Raw genomic sequence first — 25923 nt, forward strand, 5'->3', positions numbered from 1 at the left:
TCATCGTGGAAATTCAATGTCACAGAATTTGAAAAGAAGAAGGAAGAGATAAAACGTGGAAAACAAAAACATACTGAGAGAGAGACAGAGAGCGAGAATTGGAAATGCAAGACACAAACATTAATGATTAGCCAGCTATTTGAAAATCTATCACCCACTGGAAACATCTCACTGCTGACATGAGTTGTTTAAAAATTATTTCAGGAATGGACTCCTTATCCTCGCTCATTCTTTTCTTCAGAAAAACATTTAAGCAAGCTGCTTTTCTCCCCCAAGATGTCAGTTTTGGAAGTGCCAGTATTATACACTTCCTGGTTAACTATAGCACAGGCCAAAGAAAGAAAGAAAGAACTTGCATTTCTATAGCACCTTTCATGACCTCAGAATGTCCCAAAGCACTTTGCAGCCAATGAAGTACTTTTGAAGTGTAGTCACTGTTGTAATATAGGAAACGCAAAAGCCAATTTGTGCACAGCAAACTCCCTCAAACAGCAATATGATAATGATGAGATAATTTGTTTTAATGATGTTTGTTGAAGGATAAATATTGGCCAGTATATCAGGGAGAACTAGTTCTCTATTTAAAGGTTGCCCGCAGAGTTAAAGGCTGTCTGCACTTCTTAAAGGGGAGGTGCTTTGTGAGTGAAGTACCTCATTGCTCCAGCTCCAGTCACAATGTATCAACAGGGCGGAGAAAGGGCACCTCGGTTCTCCAATTAAACACTGGAGGCTTTGGTGCAGGGTGTCTACCTGCAGGAGGGTGGGGAGGGGGTGGGGGGGAGGTGCAGGAGGCCTTCCAGACACACTGTACAAAGGCAGTGGGAGGAGATCGCTGAAGACGTCAGTGCCATCAGTCTTTCCCCCAAGACATGGCTCCAGTGCCGCAAGAAGTTTAATGAGCTCATATGAATGGTCAAGGTGAGTGAATGCATCTTCAAATGACATATCCCACCATCTGCAACACTAGCCTCACACACTGCTCAATGCACCACACCCCCATCAGTCAGTTACCAACAATCTCCAGCAATCACAACTCATACCTCACATTCATAGCTTCACCTCACCCTCACACACTTGCCACTGCTGCAAGCCTCACACCCACATTTCACACCTTGCACACACTGCCAGCTATTCAACTATGACAGTCACATCACCCAAACACATTGCACCACACTCACAGGCAGACTTCCCTTTCTCTTGCAGGCCAAGGTGACGCACAACGGCGTGAGCAGGAGGAAACAGGCGGGGGGCAAGCATGACTGCAGAACCTGACCCAGCTGGAGGAGACACTGCTGGAGATAATTGGAGGGTCGTCACTGAGACCATGGTGATTGGTGAGGCTGAAAGCATTGATGATGATGGTATAATCCTTCTTCTCACATCCAATTTCCCCCTCATCCTACAATCTCTTCTCACTTACAAGCTGCTGATGGTGTAAGCAGGCACATCTTGCTTTCCCCCCACCCCTCACCACAACCCAACCCTTGTGCCTTTCTCCTTTCAGATACCCAAGAACTGCCACCAGCCCAGCCTGTGCAGGAAGAAATAAAGACACTGTCACTCGATCTGATACTCCCAGGCACAAGCTCAGAAAATGGCACTGCGCAAACTTTAGAGGGTAGTATAGAGGTGGGATCTGCACGTGGTGAGTCGCCGGGCACGAGTGGGCTGCAGCCAGGCAAGGAGGAAAGGGTAGCATATGTGCCAGCTCCCCAGAGGGTGAGGTCACACATGAGTTCTGCTGCACAGGACTCAGATGAGGACTTCGATGGGCGGCCTTCAGAAGAAAGGTGATGGGCGTGCACAGAGAGCCTTTTGTCACTGTCAAGGAGCATGGACGAGACCGGCTCCAACATTGCACGGGGCTTTGCATGGAGCTTGGATCCCATGATTTCCAGGATGGAAGTGATGGGCAACTCCATTAGATCACTTGTGGACCCAACCATGATGCTGGATGAGCTGGGCGATGTCGCCGCTTCCATTGCAGCAGAAGTGGAAGCGACCCAATGTCTGAGTGCTGCAGTGGAAGCTCAGACATGAAGGTCAGCTTGCTGCCACGCAAGATCAGACTGCTGCCATCGTAGCTGGGTTTACCAGTGCTGAAAAGGGCTTGCAGGGTCTCACAGCAGTCCAGCAATCTGTCCTCCAACAGATGGCTCGCAATGCTGAGGCGCCACCCTGGGGGAGTGGCTCCATGGAGTAAGAACCTGCTGTCCTCTCTCAGGATGACAGCATTCATACTTCCCCCACCGCCACTCCACCACTGCAGTGGCCTGTCAGCCAGCCAGCCCAGACTGCTGCCACCCATGCCGAGGTGGTGCAGTCTACAGCCGGGCCTTCAAGGACCAGAGTGGCTTGAGGTTGTCCTGCAAAGCCGTCAGCAGTCTCACCCATGGAAAGTCAGCAGCCTTCCACCAGCCATGCTGCAGCCACTGGGGGAGCACTTCGTAGGAGCACTAGAGTCATTTTCCAAAATTCCATAGATTCTGGAACGGTTCCCACTGATTGGAAGGTAGCAAATGTAACCCCACTATTTAAAAAAGGAGGGAGAAAGAAAATGTGGAACTACAGACCAATTAGCTTGACATCAGTAGTAGGGAAAATGCTAGAATCTATTATTAAAGACGTGGTAACAGGGCACTTAGAAAATAATAATAGGATTGGGCAGAGTCAACATGGATTTATGAAAGGGAAATCGTGCTTGACAAATCTGTTAGAGTTTTTTGAGGTTGTAACTAGCAGAATAGATAAGGGGGAACCAGTGGATGTGGTATATTTGGATTTTCAGAAGGCATTTGATAAGGTGCCACACAAGAGGTTATTAAACAAAATTAGGGCTCATGGGATTGGGGGTAATATACTAGCATGGATTGAGGATTGGTTAACAGACAGAAAACAGAGAGTAGGAATAAACGGGTCATTTTCGGTTTGGAAGGCTGTAACTAGTGGGGTACCGCAAGGATCAGTGCTTGGGTCTCAGTTATTCACAATCTACATCAATAATTTGGATGAGGGGACCAAATGTATATCCAAGTTTGCTGATGATACAAAGCTGGGTGGGAATGTAAGTTGTGAGGAGGATGCAAGGAGGTTTCAAGGGGATATAGACAGGCTAAGTGAATGGGCAAGAACATGGCAAATGGAATATAATGTGGAGAAATGTGAAATTATCCACTTTGGTAGGGAAAATAGGAAAGCAAAGTATTTTAAATGGTGAGAGATTGAGAAATGTTGATGTTCAGAGGGACCTGGGTGTCCTTGTACACAAATCACTGAAAGTTAATATGCACGTACAGCAAGCAATTAGGAAAGCAAATGATATGTTGGCCTTTATTACAAGAGGATTTGAGTATAAGAGTAAAGACATATTACTACAATTATATAGGGCCCTGGTGGGACCACATCTGGAGTATTGTGTACAGTTTGGGTCTCCTTACCTAAGGAAGGATATACTTGCCATAGAGGGAATGCAACGAAGGTTCACCAGACTGATTCCTGGGATGGGGGGATTGTCCTATGAGGAGAGATTGAGTAGACTAGGCCTATATTCTCTGGAGTATAGATGAATGAGAGGCGATCTCATTGAAACATACAAAATTCTTACAGGGCTTGACAGGGTAGATGCAAGAAGGATGTTTCCCCTGGCTGGGGAGTCTAGAACCAGGGGTCACAGTCTCAGAATAAGGGGTCGGCCATTTAGGTCTGAGATGAGGAGAAATTTCTTCACGCAGAGGGTGGTGGATCTTTGGAATTCTCTACCTCAAAGAGCTGTGGAGGCTCAGTCGTTGAGCATATTCAAGACAGAGATCGATAGATTTTTGAATATTAAGGGAATCAAGGGATATGGGGATAGTGCAGGAAAGTGGAGATGAGGTAGAAGGTCAGCCATGATCTTACTGAATGGCGGAGCAGGCTTTAAGGGCAAAATGACCTACTCCTGCTCCTATTTCTTATATTCTTATGTAGTAGGCAAAGGAACACAAAAGACAGACACTGAGGGAATGCACAACAGTGATTAGTTGACTTTGTAATGTAATATTGGAATTAATCATTTATAAATTATGTATGGAATGTTTGTTTTGTGGTGGCTTTCATTTCAGCATTGTGCCCAAGAGGACACTGATGTTCCATGACAGAGGGATGGTAATGGGGGGAAACATTGAGCAACGGGGATCCACAGTTTCATTCCAGGGAAGCAGAGTCTGATGATGCGCTCATGGACAGCCTGTCCGGAATGGAGATTTGCATCTGCCTCCTCCCTTCCTCTTCCTCCTCCTCCTCCTTCTCTTCCTTTCCTCCTCCTCCTTCTGAGGTAGTTGTGGAATCCGTGGTAGTAATAGCTGTTCCCTCATGATGGCCAAGTTGTGGAGGATGCAGCAGACCACCACAAATGGGGACACCCGCTCTGGTGAGTAGTGGAGCGCACCTCCTGAGTGGTCAAGGTAGCAGAACCATTGATCTAGTACCCCGATGGTCTGCTTGATGAGGCTCCTCGTGGCAGTGTGGCTGTCACTATATGATTACTGGTCACGAGTGGTGGGGTTGCGGAGAGGAAGATTGCTGGCACAGCGGAATGGCGCAGAATGAAGGCATCATGACTGCTGCCAGGATACCGGGCATTCATTTTCATGGTGTGCTGGGCATGGTCGCACACCAACTGCACATTAAGAGAGTGGTAGCATTTGCAGTTACGGTACATCTCAGCATTGATATGCGGCGCCCACAAAGCCACCTGTGTGAATTCGATGGCGGCCTGCTCCATGGAAAACCCAATATCCTGGCAAAGCCATGTGCGCGCTCCTCCTGCTTCTCTCTGTTTAGAGAGAAGACAGTGAAGTCTCTTCTACTGGAGTACAGAGGCTCTGTGACCTCCCGGATGGCAAACTGGGAGAGGTTAGCTATGTCATCTGTTCCAGACTGGAAGGATCCACTGGCAAATAAATTCAGGACCATGGTCACCTTGAGGGCCACTGCCAAAGCCATCATCGCTTTGCTCTGAGGCTGCAGGTCTTGTTCCAAGTGATGGTAGAGTTCTGTGACCACCTCCTTGGTGAAGCAGAGCCTACAAATACAATGCTCCTGCATAGATGCAGGTAGAAGTGCTCCCTGAAGACCCTAGGTGGGTAGGCCTCCTGCTGAGAGCACTCCTCCCCCTCTTCCTCCTCCCTCTGTGAGCAGCTTGGCCTTTCTGCCTCTGCGCCATCTCCCTGTCCTGCTGTAGCATGAGGGGAACTGCAAGAGAGCCCCCACGGCTCTAGGTGTTGTAGTCAGAAGCCTTCCAGTTCCAGCCAACGTCTTGCCAACATCCAACAGCACTCCCTGTACACTTTAACAATGTTATAAATGGCAAGCCAGTATTGCTATAAACTCTGCAAGAGCCAGTACAAGAGAAATAATCAACTTACCTGCAAGTTGGATTTAACCCTTTAAATAGTGCTGGTGGGGGTCCACGTTCAGCTGTGTGTGTTTAGGAGAGGGTGTTGTTTGGAACGGCGACGTCCAAAATGGCAGGCCGTGCATCAAATCAGTGTTGCATGCTGACTGACGTCACGATCTGCCTGCTCTGCATACTGCTGGCACACTCACATCTCGCCCACGCTATCGCCCTCACCAAGATGTTAACCAAGGTGTGCTGCACTTAACTGCTGGCGCTAAGGTGCCAAATTTCGCAGCGTCTGTGCTGTTTCTACATTCGTCACTTTTCCATTCTCCACAGTCTCTCTCTCTCTACCTCAATTAGGAATGAAAGTCAGGTGCGAGCAATGAAGAACAACTTTTAATCACAGTGTTGAGATACCACGGCAAACGTGGGAGTCGAGACCAGAGCTATTGAAAACACAACTGCTTTATTCCAACCACATGACAAACAGGAACTAGAAAAGCCCGCGCATCCACTTAAATACATTCCCAGACAGGAAGTGCTCCCGGCAGCCTGTCCCTGCGGGAAACAAGTTGCTGGAGGAAAGGGCCCCCGGCTGGGGGCTTCTGCTTAGGCTGTCTGTGCCGCCGTGAGCAGATTATGTCCAGTGGTGGCGTGTCGCCACAGAGCTCCCCCCAGAATCCGCTTAGGAGGAGTGGACGAGTCGTGACGGTGGTCTAATGGTTCTGCCGCAGCGGCTCTGAGTGGTCGCCGGTCTGGTTGGTTGGGTCGGGCGGTTCGCCGCCGGCTGTGCTGGCTTGCCGGGGGGACGGCCTCTAGTTGGAGGCTGGGCCACAGGGACCTGTTCCCCTGGTTCTGTGTGTGCTGGTTTGAGCCGGTCGATGGAGACTGTCTCGACCCTGTCGCCGAGTCACAGCTTGAAGACCTTGTCCCTGGTTTGTAGTACCTCGTACGGACCGTCGTACGGGGGTCGCAGGGGCCCGCGGTGCGCGTCGTGTCGCACGAAGGCGAAGCGCGCCTGCTGTAAATTTGGCGGGACGTGAGGTGCGAGTTCGCCGTGTCGGTTGACCGGAAGTGGGGCGAACTGCTGAGCGGAAGAGAAAGAGTCGAGCCGCTGCTGTTCGGCCGACCAAGGCTTGGTAGGCTCCGGAAGGAATTCGCCTGGGACGCGCAGCGGTTGTCCGTAGACTAACTCCGCTGCCGAGGACTGGAGGTCTTCCTTGACCGCGGTGCGTAGGCCGAGTAGCACCCACGGTAGGCGGTCAGTCCAGGTACTGTCCTGCAGGCCGGCGCGGAGTGAGGCCTTGAGTGACCTGTGGAAGCGTTCACAAAGTCCGTTGGCCTGCGGGTGGTACACCGTGGTGCGGTGGAGCGTCACCCCGAGGTTGCGTGCTGTGGCCGTCCAGAGTTCGGAGGTGAACTGGGCGCCTCTGTCGGAGGTAATGTCGGCCGGTATGCCGAACCTCGCAACCCAGGTGTTAACGAACGCCCTGGCAATGTCGGCTGTGGTGGTGGAGGTCAGCGGCACTGCCTCAGGCCAGCGTGTGTAGCGGTCGACCATCGTGAGGAGATAAGTTTGGCCTTGCGATGGTGGCAGGGGACCGACGATGTCGACGTGTACGTGGTCGAAGCGGCGGCTGGGTACCTCGAAGTCTCCCAGGGGTGCTTTGGTTTGCAGCTGTACCTTAGCCCGTTGGCAGGCGAGGCAGGAGGTGGCCCAAGTCCGAACATCTCTGCTGAGGCCGCGCCAGACGAAGCGCTTGGAGAGGAGTTTGACGGATGCGCGGGAACCCGGGTGAGAGAGCCCGTGGAGCGCGTCGAAGACGCGGCGGCGCCAGGTCTCAGGGACGACCGGCCTGGGTTGGTCGAGTGAGACGTCGCACGTGACTGCCGTGGCTTCGGGCCCGTGCACGACCTTGGCTAGGCGTAGCCCTGGCAGGCTGGTAGCCGCCGAGAGGAGGTCTGGGTCCGTGAGCTGGGCCGCTGCTAGTTGTGCGTAGTCGACCGCGAGGTGATTCGCACAGACGGCGGGACGGGAAAGGCAGTCGGCGACCACGTTGTCTCTACCGGAGACGTGCTGAATGTCCGTAGTAAACTCGGAGACGGCCGCGAGCTGGCGTTGCTGCCTAGCGGACCAGGGTTCGGTGTGCTTGGCCATCGCGTACGTGAGTGGCTTGTGGTCCACATACGCGGTGAAGGGGCGGCCTTCCAGGAGGAACCTGAAATGGCGGACCGACAGGTGGAGTGCGAGAAGCTCGCGGTCGAAAGTGGAGTATTTGACCTCCGGGGGGCGCAGTTGGCGGCTGTAGAAGGCAAGTGGCTGCCACGCGCCATTGACCCACTGCTCGAACACGGCCCCGACCGCGTGGTCGGAGGCGTCGGTGGTGAGCGCGACCCGGGCATCGGCCCTCGGGTGCGCGAGCAGAGTGGCGTCGGCGAGCGCGTTTTTGGTGGCGTCGAAGGCGGCTGCCGTGTCAGTGGTCCAGGCTACGTCCATCTTGCCGGATTTTCCTCGGAGGGAGTTGTATAGGGGCTTCATGAGGGCTGCGGCTCTGGGGATGAACCTGTTGTAGAAGTTCACCATCCCGAGGAACTCCTGGAGGCCCTTGATGGTTGTGGGGCGGGGGAATTGCTGGACGGCCTGCACCTTGTTGGGCAGGGGGACGGCCCCAGCAGGGGTGATGTGGTGACCGAGAAAATCGATCTCGGTTAGGCCGAATTGGCACTTCGCCGGGCTGAGGATGAGCCCGTGTTGGGCTCAGCGCCCGAACAGGATGCGAAGGTGTTCGAGGTGTTCCTGTTTGGAGGAGCTGGCCACGAGAATGTCGTCTAGATAGGCAAATAGGAAGTTCAGGTCCCGGAGGACTGAGTCCATAAGGCGCTGGAAAGCCTGTGCTGCATTCTTGAGGCCGAAGGGCATCCTCAGGAACTCGAACAGGCCGAATGGGGTGATGACGGCCGTTTTGGGGATGTCCGCGGGGTGTACGGGGACTTGGTGGTAACCGCGCACCAGGTCGACTTTGGAAAAGACGGTTCGTCCGGCCAGTCGGGCCGAGAAGTCCTGGATGTGTGGCACCGGGTATCGATCGGGGGTGGTGGCGTCGTTGAGGCGGCGGTAGTCCCCGCAAGGGCGCCAGCCTCCGCCGGGCTTGGGGGCGATGTGGAGGGGTGCGGCCCAAGGGCTGCTGGAGCGGCGGATGATGCCGAGTTGTTCCATGTTGGTGAACTCGGCCCGCGCGATTTCCAGCTTGGCCGGGTTGAGTCTGTGGGCGTGGGCAGAAACTGGGGGGCCGGTGGTGGGGATATAGTGTTCCACACCGTGCTTGGCGGCTTTGGCCGAAAAGGTCGGGTTAGTGAGGGCGGGAAACTCAGCTAGGAGTGCCGAGTAGTCGTCCGTGGCTCTGGCGAGGCAGTAGGTCGTCAGGCCGGCCGAACGGGCCGGGGTAAAGGCGCCGGGGATGGGGGCCATAGTGTTGATGTCGACGAGGCGGTACCTCGGAATGTCGACAAGGAGGCCGTGGGCGCGTAGGAAGTCGGCGCCGATGAGTGGACAGAGGACCTTGGCTGTGAGGAACTCCCAGCGGTAGCGGCGGCCCGCGAGGTCGAGCGTGACCATGCGGGTGCCATATGTGCGGATTTCAGAGCCGTTGGCTGCAGCCAGTGTGATACCCCGTGTGCCGCGTTGGATCTCGAGGGCGGAGGCGGGGGTGATGCTGTGCTGGGCCCCTGTGTCGCACAGAAATCGGCGGTTGGTTCTGTCGTCAGTGACGTACAGTAGGGGCTCCTTCTGCCCCGCGGCCATCGCGGGGGCCGGTGCGGGGGGGGGTTTGAAGGAACACGGTGGCGTGCAGCGTTGAGCCCTAGCGCCAAAACGGGTGTGGTAGTAGCAGTGACCCGGAGTGGTAGGGCGGTCGGGCCTAGCGGCCCGGGGAGACCGCGTGGTCGTTGCTGTGAGGTCGGGCGCGACGTCGCGAGCGGCCTGTGCAGAGAGCAGCCGGTCGGCCTTTTCGGCTATATCATTCAGGTCCGTGGAGTCAGACTCCACAATGAGCGGGCGGATGCTGGCGGGGAGCTGCCGAATGAAAAGCGTGCGAAAAAGGGCGCCGGGATTTTTGTCGTCTGTGAGGGACAGCATGTGGGAAAGCAGGTCTGATGGTGAAGCGTCACCAAGGCCGGGGAGGTCCAGGAGTTGGCAGTGGCGCTGGTAAGAGGACGTTTGAAATTTTTTAAGTAGCACAGCCTTCAGATGTTCGTACTTGCCCTCCGTTGGTGGATTCTGCAGCGCTGCCCAAACCTTGGGGACTGTAGCGTAGGTGAGCGAGGCGACGAGGTAGTCATACTTCGTGGCGTCGACTGTAATGCCTTTCAGCCGGAATCTGGACTCAGCTTGAACGAACCAGGCTTCGGCGAGGTTCTCCCAAAAGTCTGGTAATTTAACCGTGACTGCGTTTGTATCCGCCATGCTAGCTTAGGATTCGTCCTGAGCGTCGGGGTCACCAGTGTTGAGATACCGCGGCAAACGTGGGAGTCGAGACCAGAGCTATTGAAAACACAACTGCTTTATTCCAACCACATGACAAACAGGAACTAGAAAAGCCCGCGCATCCACTTAAATACTTCCCAGACAGGAAGTGCACCCGGCAGCCTGTCCCTGCGGGAAACAAGTTGCTGGAGGAAAGGGCCCCCGGCTGGGGGCTTCTGCTTAGACTGTCTGTGCCGCCGTGAGCGGATTATGTCCAGTGGTGGCGTGTCGCCACAACAGCAAAGTGATTTTGTAAGTTAGTCATGCTACAACCATCAAACAAACAAACTATTCAACTGGGTTAAAGGATGGGTTATTATACTGAGAATCAAAATCCCTGACAAGCAAATATTATACTAACTTGTAGCTTTCTGTTTTCACTAAGCATCTCTGCAACAGACCTATTGCTGCTAAAACATTCTGGGGCAGAAATTCGGTGGAGCCGCAAACGGGACGCCAAGCTCGCCTGGGCGCCGGAATTAGCGCAGCGATCGGAGCAGTTGCGACCGCCGGAAATTCAGCTTGAACGCCCCAAGAGGGACACGGGGCGAGGCTCGAGGCGCTCCGCGTCCCTCTTAGGGCGCTGAAACTGAACATCGCAGCGCAACATGCCGCAGCGCCACACGATGCGGCACGGCGCGCTGTGGTACTGCAGGCCTTCCTCCCATTCTTAAGGGGGAGGTGCCTGCACCAGTGCGATCAGAGATCGCGAGTGCTGGCAAAAGAGCCCAGCACCGAGGAGAAGTGCCGGGCTCTCGGAAAACAGCCGGCACTGCCGCGGGGGGAGATCAGGAGGCTGGGGATGGAGGTGCTGGCAGGCGGCCGCCGAAAAAACAGCCGCCCTGCACCTCCACCTTAATTTGCGCCACTGCTGCCACAGGTAGGCCCCGTGAACCGGGCGCGATTTGCGAATGGCACTACAGAGGCGGGCGCTACCGAATATCGAGATCGGGGCGGTAGTGGGGCGCTGCGCATGCCGATGATGTCATCGGTGGCAGCGCAGCGCAACAGGCTAACGCCGCCATTAGCGCCCCAGCTAAATATCGCGGGAGGCGTGGCCAGTGGCGCTAAAGCCACTGAGTGCCCTATTTAGGCGCTAACTGATGGCACAGCCCACCGAATTTCTAGCCCTCTGAGTTATATGTATATCTAAATTCTGGACTTTTTATATAGTCCTCCTCTCTTTCCTCAAATGATGGTACAGTTTCACCAGGATTCCCCTCCTTTAGGTTAATCCTATTCTCTGCTGTTCTTGCTTGTGTTCTCTCTCTAATACACATGAATGAAGAGATTCAGCCACGTCCAGCTATTCTGAGCATATTCCAAAATTAAAAAAGCAATGTAAAATTTCAAATGCAAGGTTTCACTTGTCACATACGCATTGAAAGCCTAATTGACACTCACATAGTTCATTGAACTATATAATTTTCCAGTTTCACAATATTCTTTTAAAGGATGTGAGATGATACACCAGAGGATTTTGCTAACATTGCTATTGTATCCCTTCAGTCAGGCACATGATTTAACTTTCAGAGGGTTCTGAGCAACGGTAAACAACAAAAACCTCAGGCAATGCAGCCAATTACAGCACCATCACTTCTGACAAATAGAAAATAACTGAATCATTAAATGTTATGTTGTAGGAATGGCTAGATTCCTAACTAAAGGACTGAGGTCGAGTCAGTCTATCAAACAAACGATGTTTAATACGAAAACACAGGAGAACTACATTACAGGTCTGTACTCTTTGCTGGCTCCACGAGGACTGGCTAGGGCGGCTCCCCAGCCTGACATCATGACGTTATCACATTTTCCCGCAGCTGGAGGATCACGTGATCAATGTGATGACGTCATCACGTTTGGTCTCATTCTTAAAAGGACATGCAATGATATGAACAAAGATACAGATTCATTCTGTAGCTAATAATTTGTTAAAGATAATTATGTACATTAGATCAGAGTCCCCTGGTGGCTCTGCCACATGCGCCCCCCCAGAATTGTCTTTAACAGTAAAAGTCAATCGACTAGGAGGTCTGACAAGCCTGTCAGAGCGACTCCTGTAGTCTTGGAGTGGACGTTGTTGAACAGCGGGCGGGCTGGCGGATGGAAGCCTTCGGTCTGGCGTGGATGTAGCGGGAGGTCGACCACGTCGTGGTGGCTGTGCGGTCTCTACAGGCCGGTCGATGTCCAGGTGTGCCGTTTTGAGACGGTGAATGGATATGTGGTCGGGTTTACCACCGATGTCTACAGAGAAACTCTTGTCGCCTGTCTCCAGTACGCGAAAAGGGCCTGTGTAAGGGGCCTTGAGCGGATCCCTATGGGCATCATGACGAATGAATACAAATTCAGCATTCTTTAGCTCTGCTGGTATGTGTGAAGATGGAAGGCCGTGATGCGAAGTTGGAATAGGTGCAAAAGCCTTGGCTGCTTCCCGGTGGTTGCTGAGTTGGTCGGCTGCGGACCACAGCTCAGTTGGAAGCGGCAGGAATTCTCCCGGTACGCGGTGTGGCTGGCCGTACACGAGCTCCGCGGTGGACGATTGCAGGTCCTCTTTGGGTGCCGTGTGAAGACCCAACATGACCCACGGAAGCTTATCCAGCCATCCGGCGCCTTGGAGGTTGGCCCGCAGCGATGCCTTTAACGATCTGTGGAAATGTTCGCACAAACCGCTTGCTTGCGGGTGATAGGCCGTGGTGCGGTGAAGCTTGGTGCCGAGACCCTGGGCCACAGCGTTCCAAAGCTTGGAAGAGAACTGTGGACCGCGGTCTGAAGAAATGTCCACCGGAACACCGAAACGTGCGACCCACGAGGAGAGGAATGCTCTGGCGACATCAGCGGACGTAGTGGACGCCAAAGGAACTGCCTCTGGCCATCTAGTAGTACGATCGACCATGGTGAGGATGTGTGTGAACCCCTGTGACGGTGGAAGCGGCCCGACGAGGTCCACGTTGACATGGTCGAATCGACGTACTGGTACTGCGAACGTGGCCAATGGGGCCTTAACATGACGTTGCACCTTAGACTTTTGACAGACGACGCAGGTGTTAGCCCAGTCGCAGATATCCTTACGCATTCCTCTCCAGATGAACTTAGCCGACATTAATTTTTGAGATGCCTTCACGCCAGAATGCGAAAGCCCATGTATGGCGTCAAAAACTTTGCGGCGCCAGGCAACTGGAACGATCGGGCGGGGATCTCCCATGGAGACATCGCAGAGTAATGAGGTGCCTGCAGCGTGGAATTGCACATCGGCCAGTTGGAGGCTAGATGTGTCGGTGCGGTACGCTTGTGTTTCAGGATCGGATGCTTATTCAGTAGCCATGAGGGCATAGTCGATGCCCAGCTGGACCACTTGTACGGTCGTGCGAGAAAGGCAATCAGCTACCAAGTTGTCCTTGCCGGCTACGTGTTGGATGTCTGTCGTAAATTCTGAAATGAAATTTAAGTGTCGCTGTTGTCGATCCGACCATGGTTCGGCGATCTTGGCCATGGCGAAGGTCAGTGGTTTGTGATCCACAAACGCGGTGAAGGGACGTCCCTCTAACAATAAACGGAAATGGTGGATAGCCAGGAACAGCGCCAGCAACTCCTGGTCGAAAGTGCTGTATTTGCGTTCGTTGCGCCGGAGTTGGCGGCTGAAAAACGCCAGTGGTTGCCACGTCCCGTTGACCCACTGTTCCTGTACAGCGCCTATGGCATAGTCGGAAGCGTCGGTGGTAAGGGCGATGGTGGCACCTGGCAGACGGTGCGCCAACATAGTTGCATTGGCTAGAGTGGTTTTTGTGTTGTCGAAAGCATTGTCCATTTCAACCATCCAGGCTATTGTATCCTTTCCGGCCTTGCCTTTGAGGGCCTCATAGAGAGGCTGCATGAGTCGTGCTGCCTTAGGCACAAAGCGGTGGTAGAAATTCACCATGCCCAGGAATTCTTGAAGAGCCTTGGTGGACTGCGGCCTTGGGAATGCCGTAATTGCTTCGACCTTTGACTGCAGCGGAATTGCGCCCTCCGAAGTAATGCGGTGGCCCAAGAAGTCAATCTGTTGTAGGCCGAACTGACACTTGGCCGGGTTGATTATGAGGCCATGTTGGCTGAGGCGCCGAAAGAGGGTGCAGAGATGGCAGACGTGTTCCTCGTTGGTAGAGCTGGCTATCAGGATGTCGTCAAGGTAGACAAATAAAAACGGAAGATCCCGCAGGACCGAGTCCATTAGTCGCTGAAAAGCCTGTGCGACGTTCTTGAGCCCAAATGGCATCCGTAGAAACTCGAACAGTCCAAAGGGAGTGATGACTGCAGTTTTCTGGACGTCCTGCGAGTGTATGGGAACTTGGTGGTAGCCATGGACGAGGTCGACCTTGGAGAAGATTGAGTTTCCCGCCAAATGGGCGGAGAAATCCTGTATATGCGGGATCGGGTACCGATCGGGAGTAGTGGCATCATTAAGGCGTCGGTAGTCCCCGCATGGCCGCCATCCACCACCAGGCTTCGGGATGATGTGGACAGGCGAGGACCAGGGACTATTCGACCAGCGAATAATCCCCAGCCGTTCCATCATGGCAAACTCTGCCTTCACAGCCGCGAGCTTGCCGGGTTCCAGGCGCCGAGCTCGCACGTAAACCGGAGAGCCAGTTGTAGTAATGTGGTGTTCGACACCATGCTTAGTGGCCGAGGAGGAGAAAGTGGGCTTGGTCAGCTCCGGGAATTCACCTAATAGGCGAGTGAACTCGTCCGGCGAGGACAACGTGCAGGAGACAGTGTGCGACGTTGCGGAACTGCGGAAGCAAGGGATGGAGTGGAAGGTGGCCGCGTTAACCAATTGACGATTTCTTACATCCACCAAGAGGCTGTTGGTGCATAAGAAATCCGCGCCGAGGATGGCTTGCGAAACCTTGGCTGTGATAAATTCCCACTGAAACCGTTGCCCGCCGAAGCACACCTGGACCCGCCGTTTGCCAAAGGTACGAATGGCCCTGGGTCGTTCTACAGAAACGGTGGCATTTGGAATTGCAAGATGTCTTGAAATGTATTTCATTTTACATAATCAAAACTTATTGTACAATATTAATTAACCCCTTAACTTTATCAATCCACAAAAATGCAAGCTTAATGTATTTTAATTATTTTTATACATTCACTCAAAGAATACTTGTGCCGTCTTTTTGTCATTGGTGTTACTTATACCTTAAACAAAATTAAAGGCTTATCAGAATGCTATTTCTCAATTCAATCTGCACATATACTGAAAGACAGAGTAGGTTGATAATAATTTAAAGAAAAAGTTTTGATTATTTATTTATTATAATCAGGTATGTGTAAAGTTACATTGTGTGACATTTTTTCATTTGCGCCATCATGTTTTTGCTATAATATCAACAATAACTGAAGGACAGCCATCAAAATTGAATGATACTATCCTTAAACTGCTAACTCATGAATAAAGCAACAATCAACAAACATAAAATTATTACAAAGTCAAAAATGACACCTTTGATATCATATCACTGAAAAAAAACATGCAGTAACACCAGTGACACAATACAACACCAATGACTTGACCCCAGACTATTTCAAACAACTCAATGAATTTATTGAGCCAGAAATTAGGATCGGGGGCTTGCCGCGCGTGCAAGCCCCCGATGTGCACTCACCTGGTGCGCTGACATCTGAAGCCCGGACCTGCTTGCATTTCCTGTCACTGGCCCGGTTCAGATGTCAGCGCGATGTACTTACCTGATCCAGCGGCGTAGTTAGTGCAATGGGCCAGCTGGGATCAGGTGAGCACTCTGCAGCCAATCAGGGGAGGGGAAACTCATTCATGAGTTTGATAGTAAAGACTGTCAAACTCATGAAAAGTACGGGCGCCCAAAAGACTAGTTTAACTTTAATTAAAATGTTAAAAAACATCCCAATAATTAAATAAACTATAAATAACTTTAAAAAACTATTTAAAACAATTAATAAAATTTTTGAAAAAAATTATTTTTTTACGAAATCGGGTCTAAAAATAAACTTACCTTACTGTAAAGTCCTTAAAAACAATGAAGCTGTGGAAAAAATGTAATAATTTTAAATAATAGACCACTTACCTTCAAGAATCCACTCCTTACGCCTCCTTTTTTCATTTCTAAAAAGTTCAGGCCCTTGCACACGCACAAACCTGTCAAAACAAAGGAAGTTCAACGCGTGCGCGCAGGACTCTGCACACACGCGTTGGACCTCTTAACCCCTTAGTTCGATGGAGAGGAAATGCTGGTTTCCCGCGCATGCGCTGTGCATGCTGAAACCCGGCACTTCCAACGGGCCCACGTGTGAGTACTCCGTCCGTACTCATGCATTGGGACCGGAATTACTGGCCCATTACATTTCATCTAACTAATGTGCCATTTTTTTCAGTTAACTCATTTATAGCACTGAGAGATTCATATAATTTGAGTAATAACATAAAAAAACTTAGCCAAAGCACTTTAAGACCAAAGAGGAGCACATTAAAGAGAGCACATTAAGACCAAGACCAACAATGATTGTGTCTGAACATTGTCATCAACATCGTAGTCAACATCACCATTTTCATAGAAACTCATAAAACATGTAGCCTAGTTCTATCCTGATTGAGTCAGATATAAAACATACTCATTAGAACGCAAGTAAACAAAGTAATCTGTCTTTACATCAACTTTAGGCTTCCAGCAACTGGTTTTTGACTTGTGGTCACACATCCAGCTGCCCCTTCAAATATGTCCAGATCTTTTGGTCAGCCTGAACTGATCGTTTGTTCACAGGAACTGGCTCTGGCATGAAACACATTGGCCCAGTAATTCCTCTCTGAACGCGTGAGTACGGTCGGGGTACTCACGCGTCTGGCCGGAGGAAATGCCCGTGTTCAGCATGCACAGCGCATGCGGGGAAAACCGGCATTTCCAGTCCTCTGAACGAAGGGGTTCAGAGGCACAGCGCGTGCGACTGCACAGGCAGCGCGTGCGCAGTGAACTTCGTCGATTTCATTCATGGATTCAGTGAGGGTAAGTCCTTACAAGTTACACTTGAAAAAAGCATGTGTAAAGTTGCTCCAAGGCTGCGGAGGAAGATATATTTTATCGTGGAGCTTCTGAAAGGCAATATTTTTGTTTGGGAAAGGGAGGAAAGTTATTTTAAGAAATGCTGAGGTAAGTTTTAAAGTTTAAATTTTTTTTTAAACGGGTTTTCAGTACGATAGGTAGAAGGAGCAATTGTGGCTGTGTGAATTGAATGTGAGAATGAGTGTTCTAAAATGAGTAATGTAACATTTCCAACACTTTTAAGAAAGAAACTTTTCATCAGTAGTAAGTAATTATGTATGTATGTCCGCATATATTCCTTTACGTATATGTATGTATGTTTTATATTCCTTTACTTATGTGTATGAATGTATGTTTTTAATTATGATTTTCCAATAAGTTACTTTCTCTGAAAGTCATAATTAAATACATACATTCATACACATAAGTAAAGGAATATATACATACACGCAAAGGAATATATACAGACATACATACATAATTACTTAAAAGAATATATTACTGATGAAAAGTTTCTTTCTTAAAAATGTTGGAGTCATTTTCACATTTAATAAACACAGCAAATTCAATTCACATAGCCACAATTGATCCTTCTACCTACAGTACTGAAAACCCCTTTTAAAAAACAAAAATAAACTTTAAAACTTACCACAGCATTTCTTAAAATAACTTTCCTCCCTTTCCCAAACAAAAATATTGCCTTTCAGAAGCTCCACGATAAGAAATATCTTCCTCCGCAGCCTCTGGAGCAACTGTACTCATGCTTTTTTCATGTGTAAGTTGTAAGGACTTGACCTCACTGAAAGCATGAATGAAAGCGGCGAATTTTACTGCGCACGCGCTGCCTGTACAGTCGCATGCGTTCTGCCTCTGAACCCCTTCGTTCAGAGGACAGGAAATGCCGGTTTTCCCCACATGCGCTGTGCATGCTGAAAACCGGCATTTCCTCCGGCCAGACGCGTAAGTACCCCGACCGTACTCGCGCATTTGGAAGGGAATTACTGGGCCAACATTTTACATGTCAATAAAATGAAAAATTTAACAATTGCACGATTTGCCCCCTCGCATCTGTGACTGAGGGTCCAAGGAGGTGCATTGCGCAAGAGGTCATCGTCATACGTATCCTCACACTGTTCCCTTTCGGGAACTGTATGAAGTGGTGGAAGGATTTCTGGCCACGTTAACACTCCTTCCGTGACCATAACCATCTTCATACCAGCCATTAGGGCGGTTAGTCCTATGGCGTGAGGGTTTTACGGGCTCCCACAACCCATCTGAGGGGGGGGGGCCACCCACACCCGCGACGCAAGTATCCCGCTGGATGTCCACCCAGAATTTATAGTTGGAGCTCCGACTCCACTTGCCGGGACTGTCTGGAGCGGGGTTCGAAACCCTACTCCTTCTGGCCCAGCAGCGGGGATGCTTACCGCTACGCCAAAGGCCCACTCCGCGCAATAGGTGACACCCATACGTTTCCTGTGCCTTTTCCCTCCCCGTGACTGGAGCCCTATGCTGCCACTTGAAAGACCAAGCTATCATCTGTCCTTTTTGCGGCGCCTTTGACTTCTCATTACCAATGATGAGCAGGCGCTGGGCCTCCACCTCGTTGAGGAGATTGCTGAGGTCATCATCAGTTCAATTGTGAGTTCTTTTAATGCCGTGAATTGTGCTCATTCCAGCCATTTCACGTTGCTAATCGGATTGGGCCTTTGGCGTAGCGGTAGGATCCCCGCCACTGGGCCAGACGGGGTAGGGTTTCCGGCAAGTGGAGTCGGAGCTCCGGCTCTAAATTCTGGGTTGACATCCAGTGGGATATTTGCGTCCGTGGGTGTGGGTGGCCCCCCCTCCTTGTATAGCTTGTGGGAGCCCGTAAAACCCTCCCGCCATAGGACTAACCACCCTAATGGCTGGTTCAAAGATGGTTACGGTCACGGAATGAGCGCTAATCACGGCCATAAATCCTTCCACCACTTCATACAGTTCCCCAAAGGGAACAGTGTGAAGACACGTATGACGACGACATTGCTAAATAAATAAATGGAATAAAAAAAATTCTTTTAGGGCTTTTAAAAGTCTTTAAATTGCTTTAATTCTGTTTAAAACTACTTCAGATTCTTCAAAATAATGTAAACGTTTTTAAAAGTTTATAAAAGTTACCAAAAGCTTCATAAAAATACCAAAAACCTATTTAAAATGCTGCTTTGCATGTAAAAATGCTTAGCAGCTTGTGAGAAACATTGGGGGCGTGTCCTATTAAACTGAGACCTCAAGGGGCGTGTCTCAGTTGCACAGCGCGCTCCAGGCTTCGCGCTGGCTGCACTCCTGGGCGGCGTGACGTCAGACGCTGCCCGGGAGTCAACATTTTAAAACAGCAATTCCAGGCGTCCCTGAAGCTCAACGGCCGGCGCGTCGGGTAAGTGCATATCGGGGGCTTGCACGCGCGGCAAGCCCCCGACCCGAATTTCTGGGCCATTATCTGCTCATCCCCATACCAGTTTACGTCATCTCTTGGGCTTGGCCAGAAAAACCTGGTCACGCCATTCCTGTGCATGCACTTGACTTTTATGTTGTGCTCTTCCACCTCCAGTATAATGCCAGGGTATGGCTGGTCATCATACCTCACAATACACCACTGCCCGCTATGGTGAGTCTCAATGACACCAGGTCGGTGTGGTTGTTGTGGAGCAGAGTGGTCACGTTCTGTAGGCGGCACAGCTCCTACAATGATTTCTTGGAGACTGTAATATGGGCAATCCCACACGCCCTCTGCTGCGTGGCAGAAACAACTGATGTCTCTGTATTTGAGGATGCCAGGTGTGAAGCTCAAAACTTGATGCATTTTCATGGGCCCTTTATTGCCACAAGAGGCACCTCCAGCATTTTCTGTGCCTTAGTCTCAACATCTTCCTACTTGTCTCTTTTTAGGCTTAAACTCTGGTTTATAGTTTCTATAAGGTGCGATATTCATCATCTAGAATCGGGGCAGTGGGTATTTAAAAATAATATTAAAAAATTTAATTAATTACATAGAATGGGAGATCAGGTGATGTGTTGCTGCTGCAATATATGGGAGCTGGTGGACACCATTGATGATCACGGTGATCACATTTGCAGTAAGTGTTGGCTACTCGAGGAATTCCGGCTCCGTGTTGATGAGCTGGAGTCCGAGATTCAAACACTGAGACACATCAGGGAGGGGGAAAGTTACCTGGACTCTGTGTTCCAGGAAGTAGTCACACCAATTAGATCAATTAATTCAGATGTAGTCCGTGGCCAGGGTCAGGATGGTGTGACTAGAAGTGAGGCAGGTACAGGGATCCAGGAGGTAGTGTTGGAGGAGCCGCAGCCCTTGCTCTTGTCCAACAGGTTTGAGGCTCTTACTCCCTGTGAGGATGGGAACGGGGACTGTGGGGAGGAGGAGCAACCTGGCCACAGCACCGTGGAGCAGGGGGCCATTCAAGTGGGGGGAGTTAAAAGAAATGTTGCAGTGGTAGGGGATAGTATTGTTAGGGGGATAGATAGGGTTCTTTGCAGCCGAGAGCAAGAGTCCCGAAGGCTGTGTTGCCTGCCTGGTGCCAGGGTTAAGGACATCTCCTCTGGGCTGGAGAGAAACTTGGAGTGGGAGGGGGAGGATCCAGTTGTTGTGGTCCATGTTGGTACCAACGACATAGATAGGACAAGGAAAGAGGTTCTGCTGAGGGAGTTTGAGCAGCTAGGGGCCAAATTAAAAAGCAGAACCACAAGGGTAATAATCTTTGGATTACTACCTGAGCCACGTGCAAATTTGGCTAGGGTAAATAAAATTAGAGAGTTAAATGCATGGCTCAAAGACCGGTGTGGGAAAAATGGGTTTTGCTTCTTGGGACATTGGCATCAGTACTGGGACAGGAGAGAGCTGTTCCGTTGGGACGGACTTCACTTGGCCAGTGCTGGGACTAGAGTCCTGGCGAATCGAATAACTAGGGCTGTAGAGAGGGCTTTAAACTAATTAGCAAGGTAGCAGTGGGGGAATTAAAAACCAGAGCATGTCAGAGCAAACAGCATGGTGGCATAGTGGTTAGCACTGTTGCCTCACAGCGCCAGGGACCCGGGTTCGAATCCAGCCTCGGGTGACTGTCTGTGTGGAGTTTGCACATTCTCCCCGTGTTTGCGTGGGTTTTCTCCGGGTGCTCCGGTTTCCTCCCACAGTCCAAAGATGTGCGGGTTAGGATGATTGGCTATGATAAATTGACCCTTAGTGTTAGGGGGATTAAATACGTGGGGTTACGGGGATCAGGTGGGATATGTGTCGGTGCAGGCTCGATGGGCCGAAATGGCCTCTATCTGCACTGTGGGGTTTCTGTGATTCTGTGATTCTGTGAAGGGACAGAATGTATAATGGTAAAGTAGTAAAGGGGGTAAAAGCAGAAATAAATTGTCAGAAAACATATTTGAAAGTTCTATATCTGAATGCACGCAGCATTCGTAACAAAATAGACGAGTTGACGGTACAAATAACTACACATGGGTATGATCTGGTGGCCATTACGGAAACATGGCTGCAAGATGATCATGACTGGGAACTAAACATACGAGGGTATTTGACAATTAGGAAGGACAGACAGGAAGGAAAGGGAGGTGGGGTTGCTATGTTAATCAAGGATGGAATCACTGCAATAGTCAGAAATGATATTGGGTCAAAGGATCAGGACAGTGAAACAGTTTGGGTGGAGATAAGGAATAATAAGGGGAAAAAGTCACTCGTGGGCATAGTCTATAGGCCTCCTAACAGTTGCAACTCTGTTGGTCGGTGTATAAATCAGGAAATAGTTGGGGCTTGTAATAAGGGAACAGCTATAATCATGGGGGATTTTAACTTTCATATTGACTGGACTAATCAAATTGGGCATGGCAGCATTGAGGAAGAGCTCATAGAGTGTATTAGGGATGGGTTCCTTGAGCAGTATGTAACTGAACCAACCAGGGGGCAGGCAATCTTAGATCTGGTCCTGTGTAATGAGACAGGATTAATAAAAAATGTCCTAGTAAAGGATCCCCTTGGAATGAGTGACCATAATATGGTTGAATTCCAAATTCAGTTTGAGGGTGAGAGAGTTGGATCTCAAACCAGCGTACTGAGCTTAAATAAAGGAGGCTGTGAAGGTATGAGAGTAGAATTGACTAAAGTGGACTGGGAAAACAGATTAAAGTGTAAGACGGTACAAGAGCAGTGGTCTACATTCAAGGAGATATTTCACATCTTTCAAGATAAATATATTCCACTGAGGAAAAAGGGGAGTAAAAGAAAAGACAGCCATCCGTGACTTAGTAAAGTAATAAAGGATAGTATCCGACTGAAAACAAGGGCATATAAAGTAGCCAAATCTAGTGGGAGGATAAAAGATTGGGAAGCATTTAAAAGCCAGCAAACAATAACTAAAAGATTAATTAAGAAAGGGAAGATAGATTATGAAAGTAAACTAGCAAAAAATATAAAAACAGATAGCAAGAGCTTCTACAACTATATAAAAAGAAAAAGGGTGGCTAAAGTGAACATTGGTCCCTTAGAGGATGGGACCGGGAAACTAGTGGTGGGGAACATGGAGATGGCAAAGACGCTGAACAAATATTTTGTATCAGTCTTTACAGTAGAGGACACTAAAAATATCCCAACACTGAACAAACAGGGGGCAATGGGGGGGAGGAGCTAAACACGATTAAAATCACTAAGGAGATGGTACTCGGTAAAATAATGGGACTTAAGGCAGATAAATCCCCCGGACCTGATGGCCTACATCCTAGGGTCTTGAGAGAAGTGGCGGTAGGGATTGTGGATGCATTGGTGATTATTTTCCAAAACTCCCTGGACTCAGGAAAGGTCCCGGCAGATTGGAAAACTGCTAATGTAACACCCTTATTTAAGAAGGGAAGTAGACAAAAAGCCAGAAACTATAGACCAGTTAGCCTAACATCTGTGGTTGGCAAAATGTTGGAGTCCATTATTAAGGAAACAGTAACAGAGCATTTGGATAAACATAATTTAATAGGACAGAGTCAGCATGGTTTTATGAAGGGGAAGTCATGTTTGACAAATTTGCTCGAATTCTTTGAGGACGTAACATACAGGGTGGATAAAGGGGAACCAGTGGATGTAGTGTATTTGGACTTCCAAAAGGCATTTGACAAGGTTCCACACAAAAGATTACTGATCAAGATAAAAAATCACGGGATTGGGGGTAATATACTGGCATGGGTGGAAGATTGGCTATCTAACAGAAAACAAAGAGTTGGGCTAAATGGTTCATTCTCAGGCTGGCAATCAGTAACCAGTGGTGTTCCGCAGGGGTCAGTGCTGGGACCCCAACTCTTTACAATCTATATTAACGATTTGGAGGAAGGGACCGAGTGCAACATATCCAAGTTTGCCGACGATACAAAGATGGGAGGGAAAGCAGTGAGTGAGGAGGACATAAAAAACCTGCAAAAGGACATAGACAGGCTAAGTGAGTGGGCAGAGATTTGGCAGATGCAATATAATGTTGGAAAGTGTGAGGTTATGCACTTTGGCAGAAAAAATCAAAGAGCAAGTTATTATCTAAATGGAGAGAAACTGCAAAGTGCTACAGTACAAAGGGATCTGGGGGTCCTGGTGCGTGAAACACAAAAAGTTAGTATGCAGGTGCAGCAGGTGATCAGGAAGGCCAATGGAATCTTGGCTTTTATTGCAAGGGGGATGGAGTATAAAAACAGGGAAGTCTTGCTTCAGTTATACAGGGTATTGGTGAGGCCACACCTGGATTACTGCGTGCAGTTTTGGTTTCCATATTTAAGAAAAGATATACTTGCTCTCGAGGCGGTTCAGAGAAGGTTCACTCGGTTGATTCCGGAGATGAGGGGGTTGACGTATGAGGAAAGGTTGAGTAGGTTGGGACTCTACTCATTGGAGTTCAGAAGAATGAGAGGCGATCTTATCGAAACATATAAGATTGTGAGGGGGCTTGATCGGGTGGATGCGGTGAGGATGTTTCCACTGATGGGTGAGACTAGAACTAGGGTGCATAATCTTAGAATAAGGGGCTGCCCTTTCAAAACTGAGATGAGGAGAAACTTCTTCACTCAGAGGGTAGTAAATCTATGGAATTTGTTACCCCAAAGAGCTGTGGAAGCTGCAACATTAAATAAATTAAAAATGGAGATAGACAGTTTCCTAGCAGATAAGGGAATTAGGGGTTACGGGGAGAGGGCAGGGAAGTGGACGTGAGTCTAGATTCGGATCAGCCATGATCCTATTGAATGGCGGAGCAGGCCCGAGGGGCCATATGGCCTACTCCTGCTCCTACTTCTTATTACATAGAACAGTTTCACCTGCGTTCCAGAGTCCTTTAACTCCTGGAAGAAAGAGAGTGCATCTGGGATATCCCTTCCCTGACGGACCAAGATGTCGGCTGACCTCTTTAATGCACCCCCCACCCCATCCGGAGCACCCTTCCCATGGCTTGCCTCGAAGAAGTTCCAAGTGGTTTTGGGAAAGCTCTTTTGCTGAGGTTCTGAGCAAGTCATGTAGAAATTGCCCTTCTGCTTGTATTGGGTGGCAGGGCCATCGCTGAAGAAATTAAGGTTCTGGACTTCAGGGCACTGATTTTTCACCATCTCCAAGATGAGCCCATATAGCCACTGGGTCGTGCCTTCTACTTGGGGAGATCGTACTAAAGGGCATGGGGGGCTGGTCCTGCACATAGAGAACACCAGTGTGGAGGGTCACTTGTTGATGTGACCCCCCAAAGTGCACAGACTGGATTTCATTTGCATACTTGCAAGTGTAGTTTTCACTAAAATCTATGTGTATAAGGCAGTCCTTGGAGGTCAGGTTCTCTCTTAGATTTCTGTAAGCATTGTACTGCCAACGGATGTTGAAGACGTGTCTGCGGAACTTAAAAAGCCTATCTTGAAAATGTGTAGCAAGCTCATCCTCTGTTATTGGCACATCTTTCTTGACAGTGATTGTTCTTCTCTTCTCAGCCTCTTCACCTGGTTTGGAATGGTCAATCTTCTCCAGACGCCACTGGGTTAAAGTTACCAGTGTATTTGATGTTGATTCGGTGAGAGGATATGTGGTGCGTTCACATTCTTGGCATTCACCATAGGCACATGACTTTGAGTTGTTGCAGACGGTGCTGTCAGCCATTTCATCCAGGTTTTTACACTTTGAGAGACCAAGTTTGTACAGTGTATCTGCCATAAACTGAAGATTTTCATGAGTCTTGCACTGACATGTTTCTCTGTAACGCTCATTTGGTGTCACAACCCAAAAGGGTCTCTGCCTGCAGAAGAAGGCATAAGAAATCTGTTCTCGATGCTCAGCAACAAATCTCTTGTGGAGGTTGAGCAGGGAGTCACAGAGTAACCTCCTCTGTTTCTTCACCTTCTGGAGAGTGATTGTGTTTTTCTTTCCTGTGGTCAGTCTGCTGACATCATCTCTTAGGTAGAACTGTCTCAAAGTCTTCCTCTTGTTTGTGGTGGTTTCTCGAGAGCTGATCTTTGGTTTTCTCCAAGCTTTGTATGAGAAGCCAATGCTCTTCTGGCACAGCAGCTGGAATTTTTATTTTCTGATCAGCTTTCCCGCCAGTATGTTTGCAAAAACCTGTTTGGATTTTGTTTCTTTGGCTGCATTGTACTTTTCCTTTAAATCTCCCACAAGAGCAAAGTGGAATTTCAGAGCTTTCTTGACTGGAGAGTGGACTGTGTAACGTTGGAGGATCTCTTTTGTCTTCTTTCCTGGGCTTTCGGAATTTGTAACTCTACCCCGAAATAACGTTTCTTGTACATGTTGCATTGTCGTTTGCTTTCCTCAAGCTTATCTTCCAACTTCTGAATTTTCCTCTGGCTCCTTTGTGCATCTCTCCTGCACGCTCTCCTCCCTTGTCTTAGCTGTCTGTCAAATATATTGGTGTAATATGTCAGAATAGTAATCCAATCATGTCTTCAATTAT

The sequence above is a fragment of the Somniosus microcephalus genome, chromosome 5, assembly GCF_052327205.1.
Source record: "Somniosus microcephalus isolate GS21.2 chromosome 5, FLI_Smic_1.0, whole genome shotgun sequence".
In the NCBI taxonomy this organism is placed as follows: domain Eukaryota; kingdom Metazoa; phylum Chordata; class Chondrichthyes; order Squaliformes; family Somniosidae; genus Somniosus; species Somniosus microcephalus.